Genomic DNA, 17,837 nt, shown 5'->3' with positions numbered 1-17,837 from the left:
TGCAGTGTATGTTTGCTGGCATTCAAACAACATCCGTTCTTTATCTCTCTGTGTTATCCTCAGGAGAGTGAGATATAATTCATGGTCACCTGGTTGAAATAGAGTGCTTTTCTTCAGGGGACACTCAGAGGAGCCCATTCCTGCTGGGCTGTTTGCCTGTGGCTAAACAGAAATGTTCCCCGCTGTTAGCCACAGGGAGGGGGGAAGGTTGAGGGGGTAGTCACGCGGTGGGAGGAGGCAAAATGCGACCTTGTAACAAAAGCACATGTGCTATGTATGTAATGTTAACAGCAAGGTTTACCCTGAAAGAGTGTAGCCACTGTTTTATAAAATGTGTCTTTTTAAATACCACTGTCCCTTTTTTTTTCTCCACCAGCTGCATGTGTTTCAATGATCACAGGATCTTCTCCTTCCCAGAGGCTAGTGAAGCTTAGAAAGAAAAAAAAATGCACTCGCGATGAAATGTTCTCCGAGCTCATGCTGTCCTCCCACACTGAGAGAGCACAGACGAATGCGTGGAGGCAAATAATGTCAGAGTGCAGGAAAGCACAAAATGACCGGGAGGAGAGGTGGCGGGCTGAAGAGAGTAAGTGGTGGGCTGAAGAGAGTAAGTGGCGGGCTGAAGACAGGGCTGAAGCTCAAATGTGGCGGCAGCGTGATGAGAGGAGGCAGGATTCAATGCTGAGGCTGCTGCAGGACCAAACCAGTATGCTCCAGTGTATGGTTGAGCTGCAGCAAAGGCAGCTGGAGCACAGACTGCCACTGCTGCCCCTCTGTAACCAACCGCCCTCCTCCCCAAGTTCCATAGCCTCCACACCCAGACGCCCAAGAACGCGGTGGGGGGGCCTCCGGCCAACCAGCCACTCCACCACAGAGGATTGCCCAAAAAAAAGAAGGCTGTCATTCAATAAATTTTAAAGTTGTAAACTTTTAAAGTGCTGTGCTTAAAGTGCTGTGTGGCATTTTCCTTCCCTCCTCCACCACCCCTCCTGGGCTACCTTGGTAGTCATCCCCCTATTTGTGTGATGAATGAATAAAGAATGCATGACTGTGAAGCAACAATGACTTTATTGCCTCTGCAAGCGGTGATTGAAGGGAGGAGGGGCGGGTGGTTAGCTTACAGGGAAGTAGAGTGAACCAAGGGGCGGGGGGTTTCATCAAGGAGAAACAAACAGAACTTTCAAACCGTAGCCTGGCCAGTCATGAAACTGGTTTTCAAAGCTTCTCTGATGCGTACCGCGCCCTCCTGTGCTCTTCTAACCGCCCTGGTGTCTGGCTGCGCGTAACCAGCAGCCAGGCGATTTGCCTCAACCTCCCACCCCGCCATAAACGTCTCCCCCTTACTCTCACAGATATTGTGGAGCACACAGCAAGCAGTAATAACAGTGGGAATATTGGTTTCGCTGAGGTCTAAGCGAGTCAGTAAACTGCGCCAGCAAACATCCAAATGTACATTCTACCACCATTCTGCACCATTCAGCCTGTAGTTGAACAGCTCCTGACTACTGTCCAGGCTGCCTGTGTACGGCTTCATGAGCCATGGCATTAAGGGGTAGGCTGGGTCCCCAAGGATACATATAGGCATTTCAACATCCCCAACAGTTATTTTCTGGTCTGGGAATAAAGTCCCTTCCTGCAGCTTTTGAAACAGACCAGAGTTCCTGAAGATGCGAGCATCATGCACCTTTCCCGGCCATCCCACGTTGATGTTGGTGAAACGTCCCTTGTGATCCACCAGAGCTTGCAGCACTATCGAAAAGTACCCCTTGCGGTTTATGTACTCGGCGGCTTGGTGCTCAGGTGCCAAGATAGGGATATGGGTTCCGTCTATGGCCCCACCACAGTTAGGGAATCCCATTGCAGCAAAGCCATCCACTATGACCTGCACATTTCCCAGGGTCACTACCCTTGATATCAGCAGATCTTTGATTGCGTGGGCTACTTGCATCACAGCAGCCCCCAAAGTAGATTTGCCCACTCCAAATTGATTCCCAACTGACCGGTAGCTGTCTGGCGTTGCAAGCTTCCACAGGGCTATCGCCACTCGCTTCTCAACTGTGAGGGCTGCTCTCATCTTGGTATTCATGCGCCTCAGTGCAGGGGAAAGCAAGTCACAAAGTTCCATGAAAGTGCCCTTACGCATGCGAAAGTTTCGCAGCCACTGGGAATCGTCCCAGACCTGCAACACTATGCGGTCCCACCAGTCTGTGCTTGTTTCCCGAGCCCAGAATCGGCGTTCCACAGCATGAACCTGCCCCATTAGCACCATGATGCATGCATTGGCAGGGCCCATGCTTTCAGAGAAATCTATGTCCATGTCCTGATCACTCACATGACCGCGCTGACGTCGCCTCCTCGCCCGGTATCGCTTTGCCAGGTTCTGGTGCTGCATATACTGCTGGATAATGCGTGTGGTGTTTAATGTGCTCCTAATTGCCAAAGTGAGCTGAGCGGCCTCCATGCTTGCCTTGGTATGGCGTCCGCACAGAAAAAAGGCGCGGAACGATTGTCTGCCGTTGCTCTGATGGAGGGAGGGGCGACTGACAACACGGCTTACAGGGTTGGCTTCAGGGAGCTAAAATCAACAAAGGGGGTGCCTGTACATCAAGGAGTATTTCAGGCAGGACTGCACGGAGGGTTCCAATAAGAAATGGTGCACCTAAGTTATCGTTCTTATTGGAACAAGGAGGTTAGCCTGGCCTCTGATTGATACATGGCTAGATTTACCTCGCTGCACCTTCTCTGTGAGTGACTGCAGTGTGATCTAGAGGAATGAGTCCCCTAGACAGGGGAGGAGGCAAATGAGTACAAAACAAATCTGGTCTATTTCTTGTTCTGAGCCACTCCATCTATCTTTTACATCTTTGGCTGGCAGCAGACGGTGCAGAAGGACTGCATGCCATCCACATCTCATGGCTGCTCGGCAGAAGATGGTACAGTACGACTGCTAGCCATCTTCATCTCTTGCCTGCCTGGCAGAAGATGGTACAATACGACTGCTAGCAATCCTCATCTCTTGCCTGCCTGGCAGAAGATGGTACAGTACGACTGCTAGCAGTCCGTATCGCCTGCCCGCTCACCATAAGACAGTTCAATAGGACTGACTGCAGGACTAAAGAGAATGACCTGGTGAAGTCACTCCAAATTTAGTCCCTGCGCCCATGTCTGCCCAGGCGCTCCCAGCCGACGTGGCCAGGAGCACCTTGGACACGACGAGGACGACTACCAGTCGTATTGCACCGTCTGCTGCCACAAGGCAATGGGTTGCTGCTACTGTGCAGCAAAGCCGTACCGCGTCTGCCAGTACCCAGGAGACATAGGGTGACGGTTACCTGAGCGGGCTCCATGCTTGCCGTGGTATGGCGTCTGCACAGGTAACTCAGGAAAAAAGGCGCGAAATGATTGTCTGCCCTTGCTTTCACGGAGGGAGGGAGGGAACGGGGGCCTGACGATACATACCCAGAACCACCCGCGACAATGTTTTAGCCCCATCAGAGTGCTCCATTGTGACTGCTCTGGACAGCACTCTCAGATGCCCAATTGTTTGCCGTTGCTCTGACGCCGGGAGGGGCGCTTACAGGGTTGGCTTCAGGGAGCTAAAATCAACAAAGGGGGTGGCTTTACATTTAGGAGTATTTCAGGCAGGACTTCACGGAGGGTTCCAATAAGAAATGGTGCACCTAAGTTATTGTCCTTATTGGAACAAGAAGGTTAGCCTGGCCTCTGATTGATACATGGCTAGATTTACCTTGCTGCACCTTCTCTGTGAGTGACTGCAGTGTGATCTAGAAGAATGAGTCCCCTAGACAGGGGAGGGGGGGAAGCAAATGAGTACAAAACAAATCTGGTCTATTTCTTGTTTTGATCCACTCCATCTATCTTTTACATCTTTGGCTGGCAGCAGACGGTGCAGAAGGACTGCATGCCATCCACATCTCATGGCTGCTCGGCAGAAGATGGTACAGTACGACTGCTAGCAGTCCGTATCGCCTGCCCGCTCACCATAAGACGGTTCAATAGGACTGACTGCAGGACTAAAGAGAATGACCGGGTCAAGTCACTCCAAATTTAGTCCCTGCACCCATGTCTGCCCAGGCGCTCCCAGCCGACGTGGCCAGGAGCACCTCGGACATGACGATGACGGCTACCAGTCGTACTGTACTGTCTGCTGCCACAAGGCAAGGGGTTGCTGCTACTGTGTAGCAATGCCGTACCGCATCTGCCAGCACCCAGGAGACATAGGGTGACGGTTACCTGAGCGGGCTCCATGCTTGCAGTGGTATGGCGTCTGCACAGGTAACTCAGGAAAAAAGGCGCGAAATGATTGTCTGCCCTTGCTTTCACGGAGGGAGGGAGGGAACGGGGGCCTGACGATATGTACCCAGAACCACCCGCGACAATGTTTTAGCCCCATCAGGCATTGGGATCTCAACCCAGAATTCCAATGGGCAGCGGAGACTGCGGGAACTGTGGGATAGCTACCCACAGTGCAACGCTCCGGAAGTCGACTCTAGCCTCGGTACTGTGGAAGCGCTCCGCCGAGTTAATGCACTTAATGCACTTAGAGCATTTTCTGTGGGGACACACACACTGGAATATATTAAACCGATTTCTAAAAAACCGACTTCTATAAATTCGACCTTATTCCGTAGTGCAGACATACCCTAAGAGCATCTCTACGCTACAAAGTTAAGTTGATGTAAGGCAGCTTATGTCAAGCTAATCATGTAAGCATACGCACTACAGTGTTCCACCCGCCGCTGTAACTTGCCTACGACGCCGACCTAGTAAATCCCTCTCGACAAGAGGCGTAAGGCTCTGGTTGACATAGTTCTGGCGACGCTGTATCTGTATAGACACTGCGTTACTTGTGTCACCTGTTGGCTGTCAGGGTGGCTGACAGACGGAGTCATGAAATTGACAAGAATGTCAATGCCATTGCTGGTAGGGTCCCTGTTTTGAAATTGAGCGGGGGTGGGGGAGGTTGTTTGTTCCAGCTGTGAGCTGTCTGACAGCTGGAACTTCGTAGCCTGGCACTGAGATCTCAGGCTGTGGACTCCCTGCAGAGTTCCCGGCTGCCGCCCGGTCTCAACTCGCTGCTTCGCATGGAGCTCCGAGTCCCTCCCATGGGTAGTGGGGAACTGAGAGCCTGGGTGGTTGCCAGGCTGCAGAGGGAGCTCTGCAGGGAGCAGGGAGCCGAGAGCCCAGGTAGTAGCTGAGCCGAGAGCCTGGGCTCTCAGCCCCCACACTACTCCTCTTAAGTCAGTGCAAGCCAGGAGCGATTATTCCCCTCCAGGCTCTGCTGTAGCACCGCCCCTTCTCCTCCAGTCCCCTCCTTTGCGCCTCCCATTCCGAGGCCCCACCCTCACACCACCCCTTTCCCCCACCCCCGCGTTGCCTCTTCCGCCATGACTCCCCCCCGCTCGCTCCTCTCCATCCCTTTCACCCCCGTCGCTCACCCTGCCTTATGGCCAGTAAGAAGTAGGAGGGCCATGGCCCCCAGACTCCACCTGTTCTAGTTCCCCGGGTACAAGCGCTCCTGGTGAGGACTTGCACCACCAGCAGGAGAGTTGTGTGGACATGAAAAACCAGAGTAATTACTGCGGTGGCTGTAAGTTGACCTAACATACGTTGACTTAACTGTGTAATCTAAACATGGGCTAAATCTTTCAGAAAGAGGAACATGAGATTGAAGTTATCTTCTCCTCCCAAACACCAGGGATCTCTGCAGTGTACATAACTACTCCTAATGCCCATCAAGGGGAGAATTAGCCCCTAAGGCTGTATCAGTACTTCCATTGCAAATAAACTCCTCCCTTCTCAGATGCTTATAGCCCATCACTATGATTCAGCTATTAGTACTCCAGGTCTCTAGGCCAAAAGACTATAGAAGTAGTCTTGGCTCTCTTGAAGTCAGTGGGAATCTTGCCATTAACATCAGTATAGCCAGGATTTCACCCTGTGGGTTTAAATACCGTAGGAGATGTTGATCAGGGAATTTCACTATGTTATGGTGAAAGGTGCTAATGACTGCCATCAAGTGGGTCTTTGATCCAAAGACCATCACAGACCTGGTTAAATCCTTTGGGTGTGCCAACTCCTCTCTTTCAGGCTCAGTGGAAGGACCAGATAAACACCATTTACATAGTGAGATAGGTGGAAACAACAGAGGCCGCCACCCAGGGTGATGGGCTGCATGGTGAGGTCTGATCAGAGTTAAGCCATGTGGGCCGAGGGCTTTGACTGCAAACACAAGGGCTAACAGTTTGGGTTGGCAGCATGGGGGTGGTAGAGGCAGAATGAGTGACCCTGATATTACGCAAAGAGAACTTTTTGAGTACAGAACTTGCAGGGGAGGCAGACTTGGGGATTCCTGAGCAAGGAAACTGCTGCTGTTTGTTTCTAATGTGTTCAGGGAAGCAGTACTTTTAGTACATTCTTTGTTTATAAACAAGATTGCACCAAAGAATGTACCTGATTTGTATCATCAGTTTCTCCTCCTAGCAACCCTGTAAGGGCCTGCATATTGGCTAATTGTTCAGGCCAAAGAATGAGGCAACAAGTGGATAGTCATCAGCAACATATGCTCCTCCCTTAAGTCATTATTGCAGAAAATGAGTAGCCACTGGTAGAGTCAAAGGTTTTGTGCAAGCTTAGCACATCCAGAGCATTCTAACACTTACAACACAACTGTCCCTCTCCTAATTTAAAAAGAAAAGGAGTACTTGTGGCACCTTAGAGACTAACCAATTTATTTGAGCATGAGCTTTCGTGAGCTACAGCTCACTTCATCGGATGCATACCGTGGAAACTGCAGCAGACTTTATATACACACAGAGAATATGAAACAATACCTCCTCCCACCCCACTGTCCTGCTGGTAATAGCTTATCTAAAGTGATCATCAAGTTGGGCCATTTCCAGCACAAATCCAGGTTTTCTCGCCCTCCACCCCCCCACACAAATTCACTCTCCTGCTGGTGCTAGCCCATCCAAAGTGACAACTCTTTACACAATGTGCATGACAATCAAGTGGGCCATTTCCTGCACAAATCCAGGTTCTCTCATCCCCCCACCCCCCTCCCAAAAACCACACACACAAACTCACTATCCCGCTGGCAATAGCTCATCCAAAGTGACCACTCTCCCCACAATGCGCATGATAATCAAGGTGGGCCACCCCCAGCACAAATCCAGGCCTTCTTACCCCCCCCCCCCCCATAGACACACAAACTCACTTTCCTGCTGGCAATAGCTCATCCAAACTGACCACTCTCAAAGTTTAAATCCAAGTTAAACCAGAACATCCGGGGGGGGGGGGGGAGGAAAAAACAAGGGGAAATAGGCTACCTTGCATAATGACTTAGCCACTCCCAGTCTCTATTTAAGCCTAAATTAATAGTATCCAATTTGCAAATGAATTCCAATTCAGCAGTTTCTCGCTGGAGTCTGGATTTGAAGTTTTTTTGTTTTAAGATAGCGACCTTCATGTCTGTGATTGCGTGACCAGAGAGATTGAAGTGTTCTCCGACTGGTTTATGAATGTTATAATTCTTGACATCTGATTTGTGTCCATTTATTCTTTTACGTAGAGACTGTCCAGTTTGACCAATGTACATGGCAGAGGGGCATTGCTGGCACTTGATGGCATATATCACATTGGTGGATGTGCAGGTGAACGAGCCTCTGATAGTGTGGCTGATGTTATTAGGCCCTGTGATGGTGTCCCCTGAATAGATATGTGGGCACAGTTGGCAACGGGCTTTGTTGCAAGGATAAGTTCCTGGGTTAGTGGTTCTGTTGTGTGGTATGTGGTTGTTGGTGAGTATTTGCTTCAGGTTGGGGGGCTGTCTGTAGGCAAGGACTGGCCTGTCTCCCAAGACTTGTGAGAGTGTTGGGTCATCCTTTAGGATAGGTTGTAGATCCTTAATAATGCGTTGGAGGGGTTTTAGTTGGGGGCTGAAGGTGACGGCTAGTGGTGTTCTGTTATTTTCTTTGTTAGGCCTGTCCAGTAGTAGGTAACTTCTGGGAACTCTTCTGGCTCTATCAATCTGTTTCTTTACTTCCGCAGGTGGGTATTGTAGTTGTAAGAAAGCTTGACAGAGATCTTGTAGGTGTTTGTCTCTGTCTGAGGGGTTGGAGCAAATGCGGTTGTATCGCAGAGCTTGGCTGTAGACGATGGATCGTGTGGTGTGGTCAGGGTGAAAGCTGGAGGCATGCAGGTAGGAACAGCGGTCAGTAGGTTTCCGGTATAGGGTGGTGTTTATGTGACCATTGTTTATTACTGTAGTGTCCAGGAAGTGGATCTCTTGTGTGGACTGGACCAGGCTGAGGTTGATGGTGGGATGGAAATTGTTGAAATCATGGTGGAATTCCTCAAGCGCTTCTTTTCCATGGGTCCAGATGATGAAGATGTCATCAATATAGCGCAAGTAGAGTAGGGGCTTTAGGGGACGAGAGCTGAGGAAGTGTTGTTCTAAGTCAGCCATAAAAATGTTGGCATACTGTGGGGCCATGCGGGTACCCATAGCAGTGCCGCTGATCTGAAGGTATACATTGTCCCCAAATGTAAAATAGTTATGGGTAAGGACAAAGTCACAAAGTTCAGCCACCAGGTTAGCCGTGACATTATCGGGGATAGTGTTCTTGATGGCTTGTAGTCCATCTTTGTGTGGAATGTTGGTGTAGAGGGCTTGTATATCCACAGTGGCCAGGATGGTGTCATCAGGAAGATCACCGATGGATTGAAGTTTCCTCAGGAAGTCAGTGGTGTCTCGAAGGTAGCTGGGAGTGCTGGTAGCATAGGGCCTGAGGAGGGAGTCTACATAGCCAGACAATCCTGCTGTCAGGGTGCCAATGCCTGAGATGATGGGGCGCCCAGGATTTCCAGGTTTATGAATCTTGGGTAGTAGACAATGTGATTGTCATGCACATTGTGTGGAGAGTTGTCACTTTGGATGGGCTATCACCAGCAGGAGAGTGAATTTGTGTGTGGGGGTGGAGGGCGAGAAAACCTGGATTTGTGCTGGAAATGGCCCAACTTGATGATCACTTTAGATAAGCTATTACCAGCAGGACAGTGGGGTGGGAGGAGGTATTGTTTCATATTCTCTGTGTGTATATAAAGTCTGCTGCAGTTTCCACGGTATGCATCCGATGAAGTGAGCTGTAGCTCACGAAAGCTCATGCTCAAATATATTGGTTAGTCTCTAAGGTGCCACAAGTACTCCTTTTCTTTTTGCGAATACAGACTAACACGGCTGTTACTCTGAAACCTCTCCTAATTTAGACTGTTACCAGCCTGGCAAATGAAAACTCACCTGCCCCTTCAACCATTGACAATTAAAATAATTCCCACTTTTGTGCAATCTTTTAGGCTGCCCAATACACTAACATTTTAAACCCTTCCCCTCCTCCCCATTTTCAAAAATAGCCATTTTTAGTTGTTTCTAAGTTAAAGAACTGTGATAACCAAAACCCATTCTGCAAAAGTTACCAAGGATCACAAAAAGTTATATAAAAATATGAGGATGTGTTAGGAGCACTCAAAGCAAGGGTTTGCTGGCACTAAACGCTTGATGGGACTTTTGAAGATGAGAAATAAGGTCCCCAAAACACAATCTAAGAAATCAATTCTGCAAGGACTTCCTGAAAGATAGTGGAGTGCCCTCAAATTTTATTGACTTCAGTGGGAGTTGTGAGTAAACAGTGTGTTGTCTGTCTTGTCTACAATTAGGTTTCTAAGGATTAGATTTTTATGGTAAATGTTGGTAAAAGTCAATTTCATCCCACACACACAGCCCAAAGAATTTTTTTTTCCATTGATAACAATCGAAATGTACAGGTAGGCAAAGTAAGCAAACTGTTGCTTGAGAACTTATTAGAGTTTGATTTAAAGATATTTACACTCTATACTTTGACATGTGATGTTGAAAATTTGTTTAATGGTTATAAAGCTCTAACTTTTTGAATCTCTAGGTCTATTGTAATCAAATAATTATTGTCTCACCCATCTATTGACTAACATCCCACAACTGTGAACATTTAAATAAATAAAAATAGAGAAATATGCTTAAAAATAAACATTGATATTATCCATCAAAATTGTGAAAAAATAACAGTTGAATTCTACCAAGCCATCTATGATACATCTGCTGTCTCTCAGGATCAGGCTGCAGAAGTACTTGACCCAAATCCAGCAGGAAACAAAATTCACAAACAGAACCGCATTCCAAGCCCCATCAGGAAGATGTGATTTTTGTGTCCGTTGAAAGCTGGAAAATTTCTTCAGTCTCTGGTTAAATTACAGATACTTAATGGCAGTGGTGATGTTGCCACTGGGAGGTGACCCTGGTGACACTGGGTTGAACTTCCAGACTCTAGTGAGAACACATGAAATGGACTTGGAGAGCACTGGTTAATGATTGCGGATGAAGCTCACTGAGGCTGAAATACTTCATGTCTGTTTTTGTTTTCTGTTCCTTTCTACCTACCGGAGTTTCTTCTAATATTATTATTTTATTGTTACTGTAGCTCTTAGGAGCCCCAGTCATGGCTTAGGGCCCCACTGTATAGAATATGAAGAGATTTACAACTTGCAACTCATACAAGAATCCTTTTTTACTGACTGGGAATCATCACATGGCTCTGTGTTTGGGAACACTGGTTTATAAACAGAAATTATGTAGCCTTCCCCTCTATAACCTGGCCTAAATCCTCTTTGGCAAGATTGAAACCCTACACAAATATAGCAAATTTGACTAATGTACACACATAGTGACTTTTTAAGTTCCAATTCAGCACAGCATTTAAGCATATTCTCAAATCCAACCCTATTCAGCAAAGCACTTAAGCACATTCTTAATTTTAAGCATGTGCTTAAATCCCAATGAAGTCAATTGAAGTCAATGGGATTTAAACGTGCTTATATGTCCTGCTGAATCAGGGCCTCACAGAGTAAGTACAGAGACAGAAGAAGACGTAATATATAAAAATGTGATAGATTGTAACAGCAGGAAAGCAACTACTAGCCTATACAGCCAACATTACTATTTAATTACTGCTACCCTTTGGGGGCCATCATCGTGGTACAAGTGTATTACCAGGCCTAACTTGAGGCATTCAAGATCTCGATAGGAGAGAACAAATAGCACAATCCCTTGCTGCCTGCAACTTTACCTGTCAGATAGGAAACCAGGATTTAAGCAGTTGGGAAGGCCTGGGAAAAGAAGTGTTTGTCTTGCAGTCATTTCTAAATGTGGCTTGGTTTGTGCTCAGTCAAATTCCCCCGGAGCATGGCCTGGGAAGGTGCCAGCCCACTCTTGAGAGTGCTTTCCCACTTCTCTCTATAGGATTCATTTATGGGAAATCAAGGGCCAGATCCTCAGCTGGTATAATTCGGTGAGTTACCATTTATAGTGTAATACAGACTTATATCAGCTAAGGAGCTGGCTTTCATTCTAGAATAATTAATGAGTATAGATCGTAGGGTGGGTCAGATCTGGGGGTTCTTAATGTTGTCTGGATCTGGACCTTTTAGGGATTCATGTAAGGTATCAGGTAACACAAATCTTATCCAGCCAGTCAGTGCAGTGAGCAGAGAACAGGTATGATGTGTTCACTTTGCCCTACCAACCTGTGGAACTCCTTGCCAGAGGATGTTGCGAAGGCCAAGGCTATAACAGGGTTCAAAAAAGAACTAGATTAAATTCATGGAGGATAGGTCCATCAGTGGCTATTAGCCAGAATGGGCAGGGATGGTGTCCCTAGCCTTTATTTTCCAGAAGCTGGGAATAGAATATGAAGAGGGATGGATCACTTGATGATTACCTGTTCTGTTCATTCCCTCTGGGGCACCAGGCATTGGCCACTGTCGGAAGACAGGCTACTGGGCTAGATGGACCTTTGGTCTGACCCAGTATGGCCGATCTTAAGTTCTTATGTTTTTATGTAGGTGGCTGCATTCTGGGTCAGTCAGAACTTCAGGGTGGCTTCTGCTAGGTGCTCAGGTAAAGCCTGTTCTAACAGTCTAGCTGAGAGTTTACAGAGGTGTGGAGGATCAAGGATAAATACAAATCAGTGTGGGAGGGTGCATTTTCTTTTGGAAGGGGAAAGAATTCTGATCTGGTGACTGATGTTGCCTGCGAACTTTGTAATTGTGTGGCATCTCATAAGACTCTCTAGATAATGGGGATTAACCAAAAACAATCATTATTATCTTGCATGGCCCGAGACAGCTTGTCAGAATTAGAAACTTTAAACTGGATCTGTTGTTCTTACCCTTGGCCAGGCAGGGTGCAGGGACATGGCTACACCAGTGTACACTACTGAAAAGGGGAGTGAAGGGAGCTACTGTGAAAACACAGCACTTTATTTTTACACTATTTATGATGCAAGTACAGGCTTCTATCCACTTTAATTCAACTGTTTCTTCTCCACCAGGTGGCAGTATTACCAAACATACCATTAGGTTCTAGAGTTCATTGCACTCCTTGCATGTAATGCCTTACTAGAGCTACCAGTTAGAGTATTGCTGTTTCTTTTACAGCATGTTCATATTGCACACAATTGCACACTGAGCTACTTTGTTCTACCGGAGTGTCTCTCACTGCGCTCCCCCAATGCCCAAGAAGTACTCTACCAGGACATATCAAATGAATGCGGCACCAGACCCTGCCAGAACAACAGATGCAAAACCTGCAGCCATATCTCCACTGATACAATGATCAATGCCCCCACAATACCCCTTTCAAGGTCCCTGGGTTCTAGATGTAAGCAGGGTCTGAATGAGCTCTCTCCTGACATCTAGTGATGAGCTGGGGGAAAAGACTTCAGAAACAGACCTGTTTACACAGACACACCCACTCTGCCTAGATATGCAGCATGATGAAGCTGCTTTTCCAAAATGATCACTTTAGGCTGGTGTTGGGTTACAAATCACTGTAGCTGATGGTCGGTGCCCTGGGCGCTTGGGACCCCTGCAACGAGCGTGTGCTGCGGGATCGGTAGACGCTACGCACGGCTCATGCAGCGCCTCATGGTCTCAGACACCATCCGATGGTCCTGGGACATCTACATCAAGCACATCACTGGCCACCGACAGTACCAGGAGGAGTGAGCCGGTACGACATTGTGCATCCACTGTGGGAAAGGGACTGAGAGGCTTTCCCCATTGGACTGTATGAACTGGAACCATAAACCCACTGAACATTAAATCCCACCAAATGAGGGTAGACCCATCCCCACCATCGTATCCGCTCACTATACTCCGTACCTGAACATAGCTGTTATATGGATAACTTACCCCATATCTCAATGTCTGTACTCTGACTGGTTAAACTTTTACCCCCAGTCGGGGAGATTGCAGATTATTATGTAATCCTTACTCCACCAGCTCCTAAACCGAATTTCGCACCCCTTGATAATCTGTACCTTATTCCCTGACAACCAGAAACATCTATGCTTGAACTCTGTACCGTTTTTTATTTCAACATTATCTTAATAATATTATTAAATTGAGTGCAGGGGTAATGACATGTTGTTATCCTTATTGTACGAGTTAAAGGGCAGCAGAACTATACTTAATCTGCCCTGATTGAGGTCACCCTAAATTGAACCTCACTTGCTAAGCAGGGGGAAGGGATGCCAAATCCCAGTGAGTATGTGATGTTTGTAGCTGGTGGTGGGGATGCTACTAAAAGAGTTCTAGATGTTATTTGACCTTTTCCTTTCTAGTGTGTATAGGCAGAGTAATTAGATTCAACTGAAAGCCATCGCTGATAAACAGGTTTGGGGATTATGCCTTTGACTTGGTGTTGTGGTGAAAGGAAAGACAATGCAGAGGTTGTTCTGATAGTGAGATTCTTTGCTACCCAGCAAACTCACTAAGAGCTGTAATCACTAAAGACCAGGGTGAAGGGGTGGAAACTTAGAACCCGGCATTGCAGAAGTGGCAGTGAGCATTCAGTGGCGGCAGCATGCAGCCGGCGGTGGCACAGAAAAGCAGCAGCAGCAGCAAAGTGGCAGCAGCAAACATCCAGTTGCAGAGGTGCCCAGTGAGCACAGAGACATTGCTTGATGCTCCCTCCCCCTTTTCTGGGGTGGGTGGTGAACCCCTGCAAACACATCTCTGAACTTCACTACCCAAGGACCGCCAACTGTGAGTGGGGTGCAGCAGAGGGAGTGATGGGCTAGAGGGACATTCATTTGTTGGACTTTCCCACTCCAAGGTGGGAAACTGAGGCAAAGGACACTGCCTAACATACAGTGGGGTTAGGGTTTTGCTTATGGTTGCATGATTTTGAATGTGTTTGGAATGTTTTCCCAAACTAATGCTTGGTTCCCTTTCCCTTTTATTAAGCCTTCTCTTTTGTTACTCATAGACTCAATGCTTGGGAGAGGGGAAGTATTGCCTCTTAGCCATGCCCAGGGCTGGTGTTTAGTTTTCCCAGATTACTGAGTTGGGGGTCGAGCTGGTTCTGTTTTGTATTGTTAAGAGGAGCCCCTAGATATTGAACCTGCCCCTTGTTGCTGCTGACTCCACCTGGCAGAAGGGTTACTTACACATGCCTATCACAATGTGTGGTGTACCTCATCCAGTGCACTGAATGCCCCGATAACAACTATGTGTGTGAAACCAGACAATCACTATGCTCTTGAATGAACTCACACAGAAAAACGATAAAAGACAAAAATACCACACCTATGGGTGAGCTCTTTTCACAGAGCAAAGATTGTTCCATATCTGACCACTCAGTCTCCATCCTTGAAACCTGCACAACACCTCCAAAAGACAAGCCTGGGAGCTTAAATTCATAACTCTGCTAGACACTAAAACTCACGACTTAATAAAAACCCTGCATTTATGGCTTGTTACAACAATCTGTTACCCACTAACCTCCCATATGACTGCAAAGGTGTTTTTGTCCAGTGACTACAGAGGTCCTATGACTGCAGTGGTGGTCACTTTCACCTTGAATGGTCCCTTACACTATGTGTTAACTACCTATGCTAAACAATCAGATCCACCTTGTATTAGCTGTGACACTCTGTGGGCTACACTTGAAATGCTACAGCTGCACCGTGGCTGAAGCACTTCTGTGTAGACACTACTTATGCCCATGGAAGGGGTCCCCCTGGCGCTGTAGGTAATCCACTTCCCTGAGAGTCAGTAGGTAGGTTAACAGAAGAATTCTTTTGTCAACCTAGCACTGTCTACACTGGGGGTTAGGTTGGCTTAACTACGCCACTCAGGGTTGTGGATTTTACACGCCCCGGAGTAACGTAGTTAAATTGACAATTTTCTAGTGTAAGCCAGGCCTCAGTACCTTTCCCAGACCTGAAGAAGAGCTCTGTGTGGCTTGAGAGCTTGTCTCTCTCACCAACAGAAGTTGGTCCAATAAAAAATATTACCTCACCCACCTTGTCTCTCTAACAAATGAGAAAACAGGGAAGCTTACAGCTATGAGTACAAAGAGCAGCTGGGAAATACCAATGACTGATAGGGAAGCTAAAGGTATCAGTGAAAAAAACATCTATGTCTAGTACGGTTAAGGACAATAAGAAAAAATTCTTTACATATATCAGGAATGAACAAACAAATCCTAGCAATGGTACTGGGCCAGTACTAAGAGAGGATGGTAAAATGGTCAGCCATGATGCAGAAAAGGCAAAAGTATTCAATAAGCATTTCTTTGTTCTGTATTTGGAAAGACATAGAATAATGTATTCAGATCTGACAATGAAATAGCTCCCATTCCATCAGTAACTAGGGAGGATGTTAAATAGCAACTAGCTGTATTAAAACCAATCTTTTAAAATCAGCAGAAGTGGATAACTTGCACCCAGGAGTGTTAAAAGAATTCGCTGAGAAGCTCTGAAGCATGAATGCTATTTTAAACAAATCTTGGAAACCTGGAGATGTTCCGGAGGAATGGAACAAAGCTAATGTCTATAAAGGGTAAATGTCAGCAGTTAATATGGCTTCAAATGCAGTTTAGCCAATGCCTTAAATCTTTCATTCATGTTACGCTAACTTGATTCAGCTAACACAACAGAAACTCAGAACCCTTTTGCCCATCCAGGCAGGACTGTAGGGACATGGTGTGGGACTTAGGAGACCTGGTTTCTATTCCTAACTCTGACTTAGTCTGTGGCCTTGGGAAGGTTATTGATCTCTGTCTCAGTTTCCCCCATGGAAATAATGGTATTTGACCTGCTTTGTAAAGTGCTTTGAAATCAGTGCAAATTATTGAAATAAGATCAGGAGAGGGTGGGTTTTATTCACTAGTCTTTTGCCAGTGCTGCACCCCAGCTGCCTGAACTAGCTGGGACCATTTTAATTTTAACCTGCCTCTTCTGATGCTGAAAGGTAATGGGATTCCTGAATTACTGCCCTGGTGAATCTGAGCAAAATAGCAATACTGCTTTTTCTCCTCCTAAAGAACGACAACAAGTTTGTCAGCATCAGCCTTGTCTCCTCTTTGTGCTCAGTGCAAGAGCTCTGCACGACTGGGCATGGCCCTTACTAAAAACCCTACAAACCCCTACTCAATAATTTGCACTGTGTAAAAGTCAGCCAAACCCCGGCATGCATGGTGCCTGATCAGGATCTAAAGCCAGAGAGCCCCCTCTGGTGACTGTACGTGGCAAAACTGTTTTAAAAGAGAGGTTGCTATCAGAGAAGTGATTGTAGATATGACACTTCCTGGATGTGGTCGAGTTATAGCTGCTGACTTTATTGATAGAAATAAGATTTCACTGCTCTTCACTCCTCTCGCTGATTCTCCAGGGCTCAGAGAGGAAGAGCTGGATTCTATTCCAATGTGTGCATCATCAGTGGAATTACTCAAGGGCCTAGTCCAAAGCCCACAGAAGTCAATGGGAGTCTTCCCATTGACCCCCAATTTCCAACTGCAGGGCCAAATGCTGCCATTGGTTACACCCATGCATCTGCATTGCACACCACTGCAACTGAGGGAAGAACCCAAAGACAATGCGACTACGAGGGCTGATCTTGGCCGGCAACATTCTAATTACTGGTGTTGGTGAGCAAGCTAGAAAGCACTGAAGCAGGAATCTAAAAGCTAAATGGAAGGCTTGGTTCTAACTGCCCCTATGTAGGAGCCCTTTCCTTCTCCATCCCCCACCTGGTGCACTTGCTCAGGAAAAGGCCAGAATCCTGTTTTTGCACTCCTTGTGCACAAGGTGCAAGGAGTGATAGCACGGATTGGCATTATGCATACTAGAAACACCAGGACAAGACCCTGCCTGGCCCTCCCCCTCTCCTACTAGCTGGTGTTGTAAGGATGTTACGAGATGAAAAATAGGGGAAGGAGTTAAGCACATTTTCCCCCAGTACCACAGAAGACATCCTGACAATCTGCTTCTTGCCACTGCTGCTGATGGCTGGACCTCTGCACCCTCTTCCAACCAGGGCTGTGGGCTTTAAAAATAATGATCTGAGCTTGAATGTACATTTAGAAAAGCCAGCTTTTTCCTTGGAATAATGAGCAATTTGACCTGGAAGTAACAGACACAAACATGCAACGACATTTATAATTTCACACACAGAACCCCAGAATACCTGTGTAGAGCTACCCCAGGAAATTGCCAGTTGTAAATAAGGTGCACTGGAGATATTTGATCAGTGTTTCTGCTCAGCTTGCCTGGTCTCCTAAGAGAGTGCACAATATATGATCATTATGACCAGTTCCTTTCATCTGCTTACTCATATGCTGTCGAGTTGTTTGGATAATGAGACTTCTGATTCCAACCCTTGACAGGAAGGAGGGGAGTGAGGGAGTGCTAGATTTGTGTGTGTTCGTGTTATGGTATCTA

The 17,837-nt window shown here is 46.9% G+C and overlaps 1 long non-coding RNA gene across 1 annotated transcript in view; it reads left to right on the top strand.

The window, feature by feature from the left end:
• Positions 1-17,837, top strand: part of LOC142071389 (uncharacterized) — a 36,846-nt gene that overhangs the window by 17,318 nt on the left and 1,691 nt on the right. The gene's annotated exons all lie outside the window — the stretch shown is intronic.

Source organism: Caretta caretta, chromosome 3 (assembly GCF_965140235.1).
Source record: "Caretta caretta isolate rCarCar2 chromosome 3, rCarCar1.hap1, whole genome shotgun sequence".
Lineage (NCBI taxonomy): Eukaryota > Metazoa > Chordata > Testudines > Cheloniidae > Caretta > Caretta caretta.
The sequence above is the reverse complement of the archived record's forward strand: the minus strand, read 5'-3'. Positions and strand labels throughout refer to the sequence as shown.